This window comes from Somniosus microcephalus, chromosome 8 (genome assembly GCF_052327205.1).
Source record: "Somniosus microcephalus isolate GS21.2 chromosome 8, FLI_Smic_1.0, whole genome shotgun sequence".
Lineage (NCBI taxonomy): Eukaryota > Metazoa > Chordata > Chondrichthyes > Squaliformes > Somniosidae > Somniosus > Somniosus microcephalus.
In genome coordinates, this window is record NC_140994.1 from 23,666,484 (window position 1) to 23,679,798 (window position 13,315).

The following is a 13,315-nucleotide window of genomic DNA, read 5'->3' on the forward strand; positions in this document are numbered from 1 at the left end:
TGACATTGAGCCACACAGGTGCTCCTAGTGGATGGCCATGTGCTAACACCGAGTTACTCTACACTGGCATCTATACTTTGTACTGATGTGAAATTCATAGCTTAACAAAAGGGGAATCCTGGAGAGCTTCCAAAGACCCTTTGATAAATCAGTTTTTGAGTGCAAACACCTGAGAATTTGGGCTTTTGGTGTCCTCCAAAATTCACATATGTGCAGCATTGACTGGAGCAAAGAGGAATTTTGTGATAGTTTGCTAGACATTTTGTTCCGGAGGTGAACCTGATCTACAGTGTTGTGACTTTTTTTGTGTCTGTTGATCTATCTCTCTCTGTCTCTGTCTCTCTCTCTTTCCTCTTGACCCCTATATTTCTACGGTGGAAGTGTGTTTTATTTAGGACCTGTGTCGGTCTGGGATAAATGGTAAAAGTGGCAAGTTTAACTGCTGAAATGCTTTTAGCACAATCGCATATGCTTGCAATTTTGAAATAAATATTTTCTTAATTGATTAGTGAATTAAAAGTCTCTGGATTGTGCACTTGCTATGTGCCCCAACAAAATTGATGTTGGGCCCATTCTGTTGCAAAGACAATAATCAGTGGCTGTATTTTAAGTGCATTCATAAAACAATCCACCATCTTAAGATAAGCCCTAAATTTAGGGTATTCAGTACTTAGGATAATTTGCAGAACATAGACTTAAAATCTGTCAATTATATTTACCATCCAAACTTTGTCTTCAGGATGTGGAAGAAAACCTGAAGTATGAAGTAATAACAGGCAAATTGTATTGTGGCTTGTAGCACACCAGTGTCCATTTTACATTTAAAAAAAATAAATTGTGCGCACAAGCTTTTACAATAATTGTTATAACTGTTTTTGTTTTATTGAAAGGTTGTCTTCGAGACCAGTGTGAGCTGCCATCGATTACAATGACTCGCATATTAGATAGCTCCTACTTTTGACCCTGGGTGACCTAAATTTCTAATCTTGTACGTGAGCGTACAGAGCTAAGTAGATACGTAATTTACTTAGCCCTGGAACAAAGACGTATCTAAAATGTATATCTAAGTATGTTGGTGCTCTAATTTCCCTGGCATCAGCAGATGTTTACCTAGAAAAGTCTCGTCTTAAAAATAGATTTTTAGATATAAGCAGAGTTGATCCACATTTATGTAAATTCAGATTTTGTTATGCACACAATAAATTCCTGGTAAGTCCTAATTTGTTCCTCACTTATTTAAAATGTAACCATTGCTTGAAACAACCTTTTTGGTGTTGATCCTGACTCTGTGAGCAGTATTGAAATCTTGAACAATACATTTTGAGCTCTTGTGATACTGAGACCAGTGTCACTCCAATACTGATGTGAAGAATCTGTGATTTAAAAAAAATATATACACCTGATATGAACATAGAAAGTAACCAAATTTGATAAATCTGCATGAGGGTGATTTTATTTAATGAACACTTTTTTGCACCATATCATTTGAAATATCTTATTTAGCTTAACGGCTGACCACCTCATCCTTCCCCAACGTCTCTCCACCGTCGTCCAGCTGGGTGGGACTGCACTCGCCTGGTTCCATTCTTATCTATCTACTCGTAACCAGAGAATCACCTGCAACGGCTTCTCCCGCTCCCGCGTCATTACCTCTGGTGTCCCCCAAGGATCTATCCTTGGCCCCTCCTATTTCTCATCTACATGTTGCCCCTTGGTGACATCATCCGAAAACACAGTCAGTTTCCACATGTGCGCTGACGACACCCAGCTCTACCTCACCACCTCTTTTCTCGACCCCTCCACGCTGCCTAAATTGTCAGGCTGCTTGTCTGACATCCAGTTCTGGATGAGCAGAAATTTTCTCCAATTAAATATTGGGAAGATTGAAGCTATTGTTTTCGGCCCCCGCTACAAACTCCGTTCCCTAGCCACTGACTCCATCCCTCTCCTTAACATCTGTCTGCGGCTGAATGAACCACACTGTTCACAACCTTGGTGTCACATTTGACCCTGAAATGAGCTTCTGATCGCATATCCGCAGCATAACAAAGACCGCCTATTTCCACCTCCGTAACATCGCCTGTCTCCGCCCTTGCCTCAGCTCATCCGCTGCTGAAACCCTCATCCATGCCTTTGTTACCTCTAGACTTGACTATTCCAACACACTCCTGGCTGGCCTCCCACATTCCACCCTACATAAACTTGAGGTCATCCAAAACTCAGCTGCCTGTGTCCTAACTCGCACCAAGTCCCGTTCGCCCATCGCCCCTGTGCTCGCTGACCTACATTGGCTCCCGGTTAAGCAGCGCCTCGATTTCAAAATTCTCATCCTTGTTTTCAAATCCCTCCATGGCCTCGCCCCTTCCTATCTCTGTAATCTCCTTCAGCCCCACAACCCCCCGAGATATCTGCACTCCTCTAATTCTGCCCTCTTGAGCATCCCTGATTATAATCGCTCAACCTTTGTTGGTCGTGCCTTCTGTTGCCTAGGCCCTAAGCTCTGGAATTCCTTCCCTAAATCTGTCTGCCTCTCTACCTCTCTTTCCTCCTTTAAGACACTCCTTAAAACCTACCCCTCTGACCCAGCTTTTGGTCACCTGCCCTAATTTATCCTTATGTGGATTGGTGTCAAATTTTTTGTCTTAAAATACACCCGCGTAGCGCCATGGGACATTTTACTATGTTAAAGGTTCTATATAAATGCAAGTTGTTAATGTGTAAGTAATTCAGTTTCTAGAAGGCTGGTAGCAACTTGGTTGGCATGTGCAATTTTGAAACTGTTAAGTCTTACGAACTGTAGGGTTGTATTTTTGTAGTGAATTGCTGGGATTTTGCCATGTTAATATCAAATTGTATATAGACTTGAATAGTTGAAATATTGCCAGTAAGTTGTTGGCTTCACTGGCAAGTTGATATTGCTATACCAAATAAGTGCAAACCCTCTTGTTCAGAATGGAAATGGGAGCAGTGTAGTTAGGATTCAAAAATATTTGGAATCCCTGATATGCTTCATAACTGTTCCTCCTGGCTTCATGATGGGAAAGAATTGGTTTTGCGAGTATATTTATTCCTTCTGTTTGTTTTAAATGACTTGCTGCTTTTGGGAACCTAAGGTGTTGAATTTTACCATTGCCTGTTATACAGCTATGGACATTCACTATAACTTTGCCTTGTAACAATAAAATGCTTAGCTTCTGAAGATTTATATCTGCATGATGCAGCAGGCAGAGTGTCTGTTTATCATGAATGTTATTTTTGTTTGTGATGAGTGAAGTCCTTTTCCCCCCATGCATTAATTGCTAATAAAACTTCCCGACAAATATATTTCTACAGTTGCATTGAGACAGCTGGCATTTGGGGGGGGAATCCATGTAGCTCAGCTGGTGACCTTTGACTTGTGGAGTATGTGAGCCTGTTTGTGGCACCTTGAGTTCTGTTATTTGGCATCTATGCATACCCGCCACAAGAGTGGATTGTAGTCTGTTTGCAGTTTTACACTTTTTTAGGGTTGCTATATTTTCGTTCATTACTTTGTGCACCCAAAGAGAATTTTCGTATGGAATAAATCACATTGTACAAAAAATAGCATAACCTAAAATCTAAAAGTGAATGCAATGATGTAATTTGTAGGTGCAAGTCTTCTTGGGTAAAGAATTGAGTGATGCAATCCAAGGATTGGCTGGAAATAATGTCTTGACCAGTTTATTTTCACCTCGTAATTTTTCTTAGTTAGTTGTAGCCCTGCTGATACATTGATTTCAACTGTGTCTTCACAGAATCACAGAAACCCCACAGTGCAGATAGAGGCCATTTCGGCCCATCGAGCCTGCACCGACACATATCCCACCCGATCCCCGTAACCCCTACACCAACACATGTCCCACCCTATCCCTGTAACCCCACGTATTTAATCCCCCTAACACTAAGGGTCAATTTATCATAGCCAATCAACCTAACTTCCTGCCCGATCCTTGCACACACACCCAATGTAATTCTTTTGCCAGCTTTTCTGTGGCGGTGATGTACCAAGTCAGTCTGCCTGCTCCTGCAGTCTGAATTATTTCACACTGTTTTTCAACAAGTTGGTTGATATGTTGACAGTCGGGGGGAAGAAGAGTAAACTGCTGCCATATGGTATTCCGGCATGTGACGGCACCGAGCCTGCACAAGCTGATGGTAACATTTTTGGAACTTCATTGGTGGCCCAAGAGCTGTCCCAGAAGCTGCTGATTTAGCTTTTGAATACACAACTTGTCTAGAACCACACCAATTCCTAATGTGGGAAAAGGGAAACTTTATACTAATGCAATTGGGGATCCTGTTTGAATGTTGGCGTTAAGGCATATTAAGATACTAAAGTACATTACCTGGGAAATGCAGTAATTAATATATCCAGTATCAGTCTTTCACAATCATATCTATCAAATCTCCCCTTAGTTTTCTCTGATCCAAGGTGATCAACCCCAGCTTCTCTGGACTCTCCATGTAACTGAAGTCCTGCTTCCCTGGTACAGTACCATTCTAGTAAATCTCCTCTGCACCTTCTCCATGGCCTTGACATCCTTCCTAAAGTGTGGTGCCCAGAATTGGACACACTAGTTCAGCTGGGGCCTAACCAGTGATTTATAAAGGTTTAGCGTAACTCCCTTGCTGTTGTACTCTGTGCCTCAGTTTATAAAGTTAAGGGTTCTGTCTGCTTATTTAACCGCTTTCTCAACTTGTCCTGCCACCTTCAAAGATTTGTGTACGTACACCCCAGGCCTCCATTCCTGCACCCCCTTTTAAAATTTTACCATTTAGTTTATGTTGCCTTTCATCATTCTTCCTACCAAAATGTATCACTTCACACTTCTCTGCATTAAGTTGCAACTGCCCAATTCACCAGTCTGTCTGTCTGTCCTGATGTCTGTTACTATCCTCCTCGTTGTTTACTACATTTCCGAGTTTTGTGTCATCTGTAAACTTTGAAATTATGCCCTGTATACCCAAGTCCAGGACATTAATATGTATTAAAGAGCTGTGGTCCCAATACCAACCCTTGGGGAACACCATTGTATACTTCCCTCCAGTCTGAAAAACAACCGTTCACCACTAATCTCTGCTTTCTGTCTCTTAGCCAATTTTGTATCCATGCTGGCACTGCTCCATTAATACCATGGGCTTCAATTTTGCTAACAAGCCTATTCTGTGGTACTTTATCAATAGCCTTTTGAAAGTCCATATACACATCAGCCACATTACTTTCATCAACCCTCTACATTACTTCATCATAGAACTCAATCAAGTTAGTTAAACACAATTTGCCTTTAACAAAACCATGCTGGCAGTTATTTATTAACCCATATTTTTCCAAGTGACAATTAATTTTGACTCTGATTAATGTGTCTCAAAGTTTCTGCTCCACAGACGTGGGCCGTTTGGCCTGTAGTTGCCGGGTTTATCCCTCTCTCCTATTTTTGTACAAGGGTGTAACATTTGCAATCCTCCAGTCCTCTGGCACCGCTTCCTTATCTAAGGAGGATTGGTAGATTGTGGCCAGAGCCTCTGCTATCTTCAACCTTACATTCGAACCGTGTCTTTTCTACTTAGTGCACTGCCTACCTTTTAAGTAGCTCATATTTATCCATTTTTATTCTATCCAATTTTGCTACTATTTCCTTTTTACTGAGACATTGGCAGCACCCTCTTTATTGAAGACAGAAGAATAGTACTCATTTACTACCTCAGTCATGCCCTCTGCCGCCACAAGAAGATCTCCTTTTTGGTCCCTAATCGGCCCCACCCTTGCTTTGGCTACCTTTTTACTATTTCTAGGTTTCTAAAAGACTTTTGGGTTCCCTTTTGTTACCTGCTAATCTATTATCTATTTGCCCCTCTTATTTCCTTTTTCAGTTCTCTGTACTTTCTGTATTCAGCTTGGTTCCCTGCTGTATTATGAGCTTGACATTTATCATACGCCTCCTTTTTCTGTTTCATTTTAATCTGTGTATATTTAATCATCCATGCAGCTCTAACTTTGGATGCCCCTCTGTTCCCCCTTGCGGGAATGTGTCTAGTCTGTACCCGAGGTATTTCCTCTTTGAAGCTCTCATTGCTCATTTACTGCTTTACCTGCCAATCTTTGATTCCAATCCACCTGTGCCAGGTAACCTTTCAACTCTCTGAAATTAGCCCTCCTCCAGTTGAGTGTTTTCACGTCTGATTGCCTAATATTGTGATCAAACCTAATAGTGATTCCTTAAATTCCACCCCTTTTTACTGGAAGCAAGGAAGTTTGTTATGCTGGCTATATTACTGTGACATTTGTTAGTGTCTTGAGATCTCTCCATTCCTATCTCCTCCTGTTTTCTGTCTTCAAAAAGAAAACATTGAATCCTTTTTTTCAAATATGGCCCTGCTCTGCTCTGAACTGGAGCAATTTGTGCCTCAAAGAAGGAATGTGGTGCTTCAAATGTTTGGATTTTCATCAAAAATTGACGACATACCTGATCAAACTGTGAATTCCTTTCGGAAATAGCTTACCATGTCTGTAAATACCTGTAATGGAACAGTAACTTCACTTCAAGTTCTTTGGGATCTTGCTGAGAAGAGTTGACTCATCCGTTGGTCTTGCTTATCTTTAATTATAGCAAAGTTGTAATTCAGGATAAACTTGTGGCGTATACGTCTTGTCCAAATAGATCTTTGTGGTACAGAACTCCCAGGTATTTAGCAGGAAGGTTTCTTTTGGCTTATGTGCAACATCTAGGATTACGCTATGAGGGAATTTGTAGCAAAAGAGGAAAACTGTTGTTGGGAGGTTTGTGGCTTACACCATTCAGTTGCTCGGCACCCTAGAGGGGGAAGTTACCCTGGAGTCAGCCCTTTACAGCAGACTTCGATTAAACCGTTTGTGGCAAGTAACTCTGGCACACGGCATTGGTCTCGAACATCAAGATGGCTGGTGCATTGCTCAGTGCCCTGCATAGGCCTTTCCACCAAGCTGAAGACTTGGTACATATAGCTGATGGGGCATTGGTCAATGGCTTCGGCAAGATGCTACCTCGCGCTTCTATATTCAAAGTTTGCCATGATTGAGTGGGAAAAGTCAGTGGTCTGTCTTTGAGGTTAATTGACTGCAATGTACTTCGCTTGGAAATGGACGGGGAATCCTGGGGAATTTTGTCTGCCTAATATGCTCATCTCCCAGTGATGTATAGTTATGCATGGTTGTCTGCCTAATATGCTCATCTCCCAGTGATGTATAGTTATGCATGGTTGTCTGCCTAATATGCTCATCTCCCAGTGATGTATAGTTATGCATGGTTGTCTGCCTAATATGCTCCTCTCCCAGTGATGTATAGTTATGCATGTGGCCCAGTTCTTTGATTTTTCTCCCCCCAACCCCCTGCAGTAAGTCGTTTCTGGCAAATTTCCAAGTTACACACATGTATTTAAAGCATTTTGCAGGCTTTAAAGTTTATGCTTGTTTTTGCATGGTCTAATGACCTTGGTTCTTTGCCATCTTTAGAAAATACTTTCCTTGACTACATGCCAGCTGTGTCATACTTTACTGATCCACTGAGCCTCTTCTAGGTGGCTTGCTGTTTATCTGTAACATACCTAATCTATTAGACCCAATCGCCTGATTAAAAAAGTAACTGAAGTTACATATTCCCAAAGGCTTTTAAAATGTGCATGGTCTTCTCTGGTCCATTCCAGTGGCTGGACATGGTAATGCCCTCTGGTGTCTTATAACTTCCCATGACTTCAAACTTTCAACAAAGTTGCTACTTTCCTGCTCGGGCCAAGAAACGAAGTGGAAAAATGCTCTTGTTTCCATAGTGCCTGATGCGCAGAACAACTATATGGAATTTTAAACAATAGGGCTGTATACTTTTATTCTCTTTTGCCATGCGGTGTTGCTTTGGTGTGCGCAGGAGTGAACTGTTTTTGAGTTGTCTCACTCCAGTGCAGTACTGAGGGAGCGCCGCACTGTCGGCGGTGTCGTCCAACAGATGAGACATTCAACCGAGGCTGAAACAGATTATTTGGCCATTATCTCGATGTGGTTTGTAGGACCTTGCTATGCACAAATTGACTGCTATGTTTCCTGTATTACAGCAGGTGACTACGCTTTAAATGTAATGCATTGGCTGTAAAGCGTTTTGGGACGTCCCGAGGTTGTGAAAGGTGCTATAGAAATACATGTTTGTTCTTCTAAAATGTTTTCTGTATCCAAGCTGCTAGGAGTCTACAATTGGGCACTTGTCAACCATTGCAGAATTTTCATAATGGTCATATTTAGCCCCATTAGCTTGGTGAACAGGTTGGTGGTAGTTTGGGGAATTAAATTGGATGTGGGGGTGGGGGGGAAATGTCTTCAAATTGGGTATAATTTTAAATTCTTCACAGCTCATTTGAATAAAGATTATTGTGGGTAAACTTTACATCATAGAATAGAATCATAGAATGGTTACAGCACAGAACAAGGCCCATCAAGCCTGTACTGGCTCTCTGCAAGATCACTTCAGCTAGTCCTAGTCCCACTCCCCTGCCTTTTCCCCGTAGCCCTGCAAATTTTTTTCCTTCAGATACTTATCTTTCAAAGGGGAGTTGGATAAGATTGAGTCTGCCTCCACCACCCTTTCAGGCAGTGCATTCCAGATCCTAACCACTTGCTGCGTAAAAAAACTTTTCCTCATGTCGCCTTTGGTTTTTCTGCCAATCATCTTAAATCTGTGTCCTCTGGTTCACGACCCTTCCGCCAATGGGAACAGTTTCTCTCTATCTACGCTGTCTAGACCCCTCATGATTTTGAACACCTCTATCAAATCTCTCCTCAATCTTCTCTGCTCCAAGAAGGACAACCCCAGCTTCTCCTGTCTTTCCACATAATTGAAGTCCCTCATCCCTGGAGCCTTGCTCTATTCTTTTCTGCATCCTCTCTAAAGCCTTCAGATTCTGTCTTCAGAAATCTGTAGGTAAGTTCAAAGTACGCAACTATAATTTTGACTTTGCTAGCAGTCAAGGCAGCAATGTGAAGGTAGGCACTTTGCTGTAGAGATGAGGAGGAAGATCAACTGGTGAGCTACCTTTTAGCTCTTGAGTACCTGCTGGCTACTGGCATTGGAGGTCTGCGATCAGATCTGTTCCAACAAACCTGGTCACCCTCAAATGTTTGTCAGCTCCTACAGTTTAACACCAAGAATGTTTGATACCAAGAGTATTTGTGCATACCATATTGCATTGATCAGCTGTGACTTTGGGAGCTGTAGGTATCTTGGTAACTTGTTTTTTTTTGGATATAAATCTGAATCATAATTTTGGTAACTTGCACATTCTCTGTCTCTGCGTGCAGTAAATTTGTTGAAACTCAACGTGCAGGAGGAAAATATTACATAGAATGTACAGCACAGCAACAGGCCGGTTGGCTCAGCTAATCTGTGGACAGTTAATTTGCTTTTTAGTGCATAGTGTTGCTTTGAAACAATTCTTGCAAAATTTGTGACGACTGCGTGGGTTTTGGAGCTGATTAATACTGATGTTAGTCTTGCAAACTAGTGTGCAGAAAGAACAATAAGATAGGAGTTTAGACATTATGTCTGGTGCTCTCAATTTCCCCATTTTATGTCGTGGGATGTAGATCACTGGCAACACAAACAGCTGCACATGCAGAGTTGCTCAGAAGTCGAGACCTTTTAAGTTTCGGTTGGATGCCATCCCCAAACTCTGGCAACATGCTGTGCTTTAAAAGGTTCTGCTGATCAAAATGACTGTCTCAAAGATTATTTTCCCCTTTCTATCACATCCATTGCTGCCTCCACTCTGTCATGCATGGGTTAAAATGCCATCGCACTTCAATGTCTGTCTACTGCACTGATATATTTACATTTCCTGAGCAAATTGGTAAATAAAACCCTAATGGCTTTGCAGTAAAGTAGAATTATCATTGTTATATTTCAGTTCCAGTTTCACACTAGGGACTCCCATGATTGAGTGTGTCCAGACAAAAGCCTCCTGAATTTGCATCTTGAGTTCAGTGTAGACTGATGGGATCATTTAGTCTAATGGTATCTTGAGCCATATTACTGAGTGTGCATTTTTTTAATGTTTGGGTGATGGCATCAATTCAAAGGTTTTGATCCCCCAATCTAATCCTTTCTTCACCCACACTGTTCAGGAGCTATTTACTGCTTTTTTTACTGTTTTGGTTTATGACTCTGGTTGTAGGAATATTTTAAGTAAGAGAATTATTGATTACTAAACATTGGCAAATAGCAAGAGAGCCTAAAAATGGACCTAGGCTTGGATAGAAAGGTAGCCTTTAAAGGTTGCTACATCAAAGGTAATTTTCTTCTGATCTGTCAAAGCAATTCAAGTTCTTAAGTATGTCGCTGGAGCAGCTTTTTTTTGTGAAAAACACGAGGGATTTTAAGCATGCAGTGCATTTTAGAGAAACTTAAAACACAACGTGAATGAAAATCTACACTTCAATTTGAAACTGAAAATAATAAACTGTTTGCTGTGATTGAGGTTCTGGTGTCCCCTGCCCTGCTGGTGTAGTCTGACTGCCTGTGGGCGGTCTAAGCTTTGAAGAACGCTGGGAAAGTTTAAGCTCTGTGGTAATGACCTTTTAGCTGTTCCAATGTGGTGCCAAGCATATTCTTTTCCAACAATATTGAATACGTAAAGGCCTGGCTGTAGCTTTATAAATAACTGAAGCACCCATGCAAAGCATAGACAGTACAGTAAGGGATGTTGGTGCTTTTGAAATTAAATATGCAAAGCATTTTTTTTTAGTACTGGTAATTTTCCTTCCTGATGATCAGAAAATGGAATGTTTAAAGTTGTAGTACCTCCTATCAGTTTCCTATTAAAAGTGCATTATTTAACACTTTAAATGCTTAACTATTAGTTATATTTGAACCATTCCCCTTGTTAAAACGGCTGTGTTGACTAAAAAACATTTAACTGGTTTCAAATCTGTCATTAGCACACATTCCTTCGTATTTATAAAAATGACCTTTGAAGACTGAGTTTTAAAGTAACATTGAGAAGCCCAGTGATTTCAGGAGAGATTGATTTTTCATTTGTAAAACTGGCCTGCATTTTGAATTGAAAGGAAATTGAATTGACATCAGCTTTTAAAAAGAGGTTGTGAAATACTGAGTGTTTGTTTGGGCTGTGGCAAGTCTCTCTTGAATATTTGTTTTTGGTATTTTTGTGCTTCTAGGGAATGTCTGTGTTTGGGAATAGGACATTTTTCTCTCAGTTTAGGAATACTTAATGTTCAGATTAGGTATGTGCATATAGCATGGGCTAAAGAGTAAAGTTTGCTCTGACTAAACAAGTGTGCAAGGCTGGCTCCGGTTAGTCAAAAAGTTATGGGTTTGTGAGACCCACGTCCGACTTTGAGCCCATAATCTAGGTCGACACTCCAGTGAGGTACTGGATGAGTGCTGCATTCTTGGAAGTGCCAATCTTCTGAAGAGGAGTTGAACTGCGTTACATCTATCGGTTCTGGTAGTTCAAAAGCTACCACACCACTTTTAATTAAAAAAAAAAAAATAGTTCTTGGTGTACTACCTCAACCAATACCACGCAAAGGAGCGATTAACTGGTTATTCATTTACGTAACTTCAAAAATAATTCATTGCGTGAAGTGCTTTGAGAAGTTTTGAAGTGTTCTATAAATGTAATTATTGTTAAAACCCACAATCTCAAGCACCCCCTGCTGGGCCAGTGTGCTTTGTTCCATTTTCCATGCCAGACTTTCTTTCTGGCAGAATGAGATTGAATGCGTGGCAAGTTTCTGCTGTGGTCTTGCACCCATTAGAAGCTAGGTTGAGATTGCACAAAACCTATTTGGCATAGGACTCTGACTTGGCTGAGAGCGGAGACTCTTTATTCCATCAGGTTCAGCTGGATGTCAACCCATGTTCCAGAGGTGAAGGTACAATATGCTAATTCAATGCACCGTCCAATCACCAACAAAGTATTGTAACGATAACTAACTTGAAAATGGTGCATTCACATAAGTGTTAAAACAAATGTAATTCTGGAATTGAAGTGCATCCCTTCATAAACTTAAAGCTTATTACAAAAGTAATAAAAATTTGTTTCCTTTTTTCATCAGAGGCAAACTTTTCAGTCAACTTTAAACATTAAAGTGAGTGCTGATTTATATCTTTGTAGTTGCACCAATTGCTGTTGAATTATTGCTTGCAAAGCTTAATACATCCAAACCCTTGCAGTCTTATCAGATTTGTATGAGATCAACTAAGATTGCTCGACTTGATTTTTCTTTCTTGCAGTTTTGGGTTTAACTATGAAAGCAATGTCCAAAAGCGCGCTTTTTTTTTTAACTGATAATTGTTTTCTTGAAAATGGTTGTGTGATTTAATACAGAATTTATCGCACAGATGGGGAAATCTTATACAATTCATGGGAGAGAAAAAATTGAGTCAATTCTGCCATAGCAGAATTATTTAACACTAGCTGGGGGGGCGCGGCGTTGCCTAGGCTTTTTTGTAGAACGGCAGTTTACAGGGCCGCGCGGTTGACGGCCAGCCGCTGCCGCTCCCCCGCTCTGTGTCTCGGGCCGAGCGGTTGTTGGGCCCGGCCCGGCCCGGCCCGAGTGAGCCCAACTCACCTCCCGCTCCGGCGGGCCGGGAGCGGGATACTGTGCCGGAGCCGCAATGTGGGGGTTTGTTGTGCTGGTGCTGTCGCTGTGGGTATTAAAAAAAAATGGCGGCGACGTTTCGGGAGGCTGCAGGATTAGGCCCGCCCACACGGAATGAAACTCCCCCCGTGACGCACCGATTGGTCAACCATCAGGTCACTGAACTGTAGGATTGGTCAACCATCACGTCACTCAACGCTAATGAGCGGTAGGATTGGTGAACCGCTAATGAGCGGATTTTTGAACGTTCTTTGTATACTGTCCGAACAATTTTTGTCTGACCAAAAAGTAAATACGCCTATGACACTCCCCTGATCATCAGCTTTCTTTTGATATTATAACATGTGTAGGTACGCTCTAACTTTTGAGTGTATAGCAGACAGACAGACAGACGGACAAGCACAGATTATATTTACCAACAGGTTTTAGTGTATTGGCTTTGGAAAAATGACACGTAAACCTTTAGCGTTGTGCGATATGCTTCTTGTGTGAGGCTCTTGGTTCAGTGCCTCATATTGCTTCCGTTAATACCATTACTTCATTCTCGTGTTATACAGCTCTAAATGCTCTCCAGGCACAACCCAAGTTTGGACAGAGAAAATGTATAACTTATTGCTGGCTATTTTTCCACAGTTGAAGTGGACATGCTTA

General features: G+C 41.4%; 1 protein-coding gene across 5 annotated transcripts in view; it reads left to right on the forward strand.

Moving 5' to 3' along the window:
- shoc2 (SHOC2 leucine rich repeat scaffold protein) overlaps positions 1–13,315 on the forward strand; it is a 97,724-nt gene that overhangs the window by 14,174 nt on the left and 70,235 nt on the right. The window contains exon 1 of one of the 5 annotated variants that reach the window (XM_085994367.1): positions 12,111–12,151. The exons of the other annotated variants lie outside the window; for them this stretch is intronic. The gene's annotated coding sequence lies outside the window, so the exon portion shown is untranslated. Of the gene's footprint in view, positions 1–12,110; positions 12,152–13,315 lie in introns of those variants that run through there. 5 annotated transcript variants of the gene reach the window in all.